This window comes from Mustela nigripes, chromosome 16 (genome assembly GCF_022355385.1).
Source record: "Mustela nigripes isolate SB6536 chromosome 16, MUSNIG.SB6536, whole genome shotgun sequence".
In the NCBI taxonomy this organism is placed as follows: domain Eukaryota; kingdom Metazoa; phylum Chordata; class Mammalia; order Carnivora; family Mustelidae; genus Mustela; species Mustela nigripes.
Genome location: NC_081572.1, coordinates 49930384 through 49934585, shown reverse-complemented (window position 1 = coordinate 49934585; position 4202 = coordinate 49930384). Strand labels below are relative to the sequence as shown.

Below are 4202 nucleotides of genomic sequence, written 5' to 3'. Positions count from 1 at the left end.
AGTCAAGCAGAGAGTGTCAATTATCATATGGTTTCATTTATTTGTGGAGCATAAGAGATAACACGGAGGAAGGACATGGGGAGATGGAGAGGAGAAGGGAGTTGATGGAAATTGGAGAGGGAGATGAACCATGAGAGACAATGGACTCTGAAAAACAATCTGAGGGTTTTCAAAGGGAGGTTGGGGGAGCCTGGTGGTGGGTATTATGGAGGGCACTTATTGCATGGAGCACTGGGTATGGTGCATAAGCAATGAAATCTGTTACACCTAAAAGAAATTAAATTTAAAAAAAAAAAAACCAGAAACCCACCGTACTCAGGGAAAAACGTCCTCCCCCAAGCAACATCCGCGAAGAGAGAAGCGTGGATGACAGAGGAATCGGCCCACTTCCTGATGGGGGAGCGCCCAGGCTAAGGAGCCGACCTCTCCCATGTCAGCACCTTGAGTTGGAAATGGGCAAGCGTCAGTTTCCCCACAGTGTGTGTGAACGCTGGAAGCAAAGGCCTTCTGCCTCACCGTGAGAAAGAAGTCTGTGTGGAAGGCGGCCACCGTCCCCATACAACATGGCTCCGAGGAGAAGGATGCCTTCTCAAACCTCAGCCTCGCCTAAGCAGTGGGCCAAGGCCTTCACTCCAGGAAGCAAGCCCGATGCTGAGCCGCCTTTCCCGACCATTGCTCTTTCCTGGGGAGAGAAAGACTCGCCCCGTGTGTTGCTGCTGAAGTCTAAGGAAGGGCCCGGGTCGTGGTGTCTCAGGAACTCCAGGAAGGCGGCCCCCAAACTTGGCCTCAGAGCACCAGGCACGTGGCAGAGGCACTGGCACCTGCTGTCCCCCTGACCGCCAACCTAACAAGCGGTGCACAGCCTCTGGACCTACGGCAGAACACAGACTCCCGCTCAGAGTGCACAAGACTACTTCCGAGAGCCACCCCACTCTCGCAGCGTTACCTTAGAAGAGAGCCCCCGGACCCTGCTGGGCCACCTTTCGGAGAGAGGCGTGTTGCGTACCTGTCTGGTGGCAAGGATGCGGTACCAAGGCCCTCCTTCAGGCAAACATCCTCCAGGCTCCGTGAGCACAGAGGCCTATTCGAGACGGTGATGGAAGCGCCTGGCAAGTGCAAACAGCTGACCTCATGGCAACGCGTCTGTGGCGCCCTCATACCTGGTCCGGGGAAGGGAGAAACATATTGGACCCTGGAAGCATAGAGGAAGGCGCAATGGTGGGGAGGCCCCGTCAGCTCCCATTTCCCCTACAGCCACAAGCCTTCTCTCCGATGCAGGCCCTGGTTCCCATACATGGAGGGCCCAAGGCTTCACCCCGCAGAACCTGTCAGTGTATCCAACACCCCTCATCTGACAGCGTGTTTCAGGGAGACAGCCTTGTCACACGGGTGCCTGGAAGCTGATCGGGTGTGTGGCGACATAAACTCTAAGAAACGCAGTCTTGGCAAAAAAACATCTTCCCTAGAACAACTTCCATGAAGAGCCAAGCCGGGATGTGGTACAGAAACACCCCGCATACTGATGGGGGAGAGCGGGGCCGAGCAGCCAGCTCTCTCCAGTCACCATTTTGTGTCGTGAGGGGGAAGCAAGTTTCCAAGAGTGTGTGTGAATGCCTGAGGTAAAACCATCTGCCTCCCTGTTAGAAAGAAGTCTGTTTGAAAGGTGACCGCCCTCCCCTCACAGGGCGTGTCAAGGAGACTGGCACCTTCTCAAAGGTCTGCCTAGAAGACCTAAGGAGAGTGCCATGCTCTCATGTCCCACAAACTAGCTTGAAGGTCAATGGCCTTTTGTGCACATGGCTCTTTTTACTGAGGAAAGAATCGCACCCATATGTGGTGGGGCAAGTCTAAGGAAAGTGCCTTGACCTTAGGTCAGTGGATCTCTGAGGAAGCTCTTCCTTAACTATGGCCTCAGAGCAGGTGGCCATGCTGCCTGGGGACCGGCTCCTGCTGTCTCCCAAACTCGATCTGAACCATGGGCCAAGGACTGCAAGACTGACTGTGGAAGCCAGACCCCAGCTCTGAGTGTGCAAAGGATTTGACTCACCTGACTGATGCCAGACGTATTAGTGAGGAGCATGTGATGAAACCAGGCCACAGGCAACCCCCTCCACAGTGTTGCCAGAATACAGGACTCCAGTGGATCTCCCAAATCAACACCACCCTCTGAGTGTCCCCTGAGGCCAAACCTGTAGCCCGAAGCTCACCCAGTAGCTAGCAGTCCACTCAGCCCTCGGGAGAGGATGCTGCACTGCCATCGATTTGACCCCTAACACCTTCAGAACTGACAACTGAACCCTAGGCCTAGACTTCTGCCTCCCTCACCTGGCCCTATCCCTGCTGGTGAGTCTGAAGTGGGTAGTGGAGCCGTGGGCAAGAGCGAGGATGGTCTGAGCCAAGGCACACAGCAGGTCCCGTGATGTTGCTGGAGACCATGATGCTAGTGGAAACCCGAAGCTTCAGGACCCCTAAGAGCATCTGCCTAAGTCCAAGCCAGAAGGCAGACACTCACTTTACTGCTGGTCTGCCACCAACCCTCAAAACTTTCTCAACCCCACCACTAGCCAGGTACCTTCCTGCCTCGGGGGTTGCCTCTCACCCTACCCTCAGCTTGGCTCTGGCCCTCTGAGGGCCCGAATGGCCAGGCAGAGAATCAAAGGGTTTTGGGACTCAGGACCAGTTCAGGGCAAACCCCCAGGAACAGAAAACCAAGGAAGCCATGGGCAACAGACCCAGCGGAGCTGAGAGCATGGTTCTGGTGAAATCCTGAACTGCTATCCTGCAAGGGCCCTAGACCCTGAGACACCACCCTAGCCCTGAGCTTCACCCTAAGGCTTACCCTCGACTCTGGCTGCAGGGCAGGGCTCTACACTCCCACTGGCTCAAACATCTCCCAGACTGTAACCCCACCCCTAGCCCTGGCTGTGGGTCTGATGGTGCCTAGTTCTGAGGACCCCGTGGAAAGGGCTCTCCTAATTCAGGCCACATTCACCGTCCTGGAGCCCAGAAGGAAACCGGGCCACTTGACAATGCCCAGGGTTTGTGGGCCCACAGGGTTCCAGCCACAAACCCGAACCCTGGCCACACTAGGTGCCACCCGCCTCCCACCCCCTACCCTACACCCCCACATTCCCGAGGCCACAGCTGAAGCTGAGTCTCACCTTAATGTTTACCCTCTGCCCAGCCCTCATGGTAGGAACTCTGCAGGGCTACGCAACGGGCCCCTGGTGTTTATAGGAATGGCACACAAGCCCTTGGACTGGATATGGCCATGACCTGTCCAGAAGCCTACTTGTGAGCCAAAGGTGAATCTGGGACACCGTCTGGCAAGGCCAGGCCACTCTGGCAAACAAAGAAGAAACCTTCGGTGCATCAAGCACGGGGGTGTTTCTGCAGCCCAGGAGGCTAGCGAACACACCGCCGCTTCAGGAAGAGTAAGAGGAACATGCTGGGGCCCACTTGGAATCTCACCCTCACTCTAGCTCTCCGTTCGGTCCTCGGGGCACTTCTTCACCACACCTTTCAGATAGGTGCGTGACAGCTTCCAGCTTCTCAAGCCTAACCCTAGCGGTCAGCCTGACCCCGCCTGAGGAGGCATGAGGGGAGTACTGTGCTAGACACCCAGCTCGAAGACACAACATGGTAGGAAAACCCTCCGTCAGGCTAACAGCCTCAAGGCACACTGAGCAGAGAGGCCTTTCCAGAGGGGTGTGTGCAAATGCAAGGCAAGTGCCACAGGCTTACCTGGGAGAAACCAGTCTGGTGAGCACGCCACACCTGGTCCTGTGAAGAGAGAAGAATTTCTGATGTCTGGAAGCGTTGAGGAAAGTGCAAATCCCTCATCTCCCCAAAAGAACAATGGAGAGGATGGTCATCAACTAACATTTTCCCCTGAAGCTAGAAGCTGTCTCCCCGATGCAGGCGAGAGCATAGCTACTTGGTAGGGCCCATACACTCAGACCCCGAGAAACCGGCTTGTGCAGGATGCACCTCTGCCCTGACATCCTGTTTCAGGGAGACAGTAGCGCTTTGACACGGATGCCTGGAAGCAGAATGAAAGTGCCGTGCTGGGCCCTGAACTCTAAGGAACAACTCTTGGGGAAAACCGTCCTCCTCTGAACATCTTCATCCATGGAGATAGACGCGTCGAAGTGTAAGGGAAATGTCCAGTGTACTTATGTGGGAGGGACAAGGCCGCGCGG

The 4202-nt window shown here is 55.7% G+C and overlaps 1 long non-coding RNA gene across 1 annotated transcript; it reads right to left on the bottom strand.

The window, feature by feature from the left end:
- Positions 1–217: 217 nt before the first annotated feature.
- On the bottom strand, positions 218–3776 carry LOC132004197 (uncharacterized). The gene is made up of 3 exons (XR_009400444.1): positions 3745–3776; positions 1007–1160; positions 218–871 (listed from the first exon to the last, which is right to left on the bottom strand). It is a non-coding gene; the product is annotated as an uncharacterized LOC132004197 (long non-coding RNA).
- Positions 3777–4202: the final 426 nt, after the last annotated feature.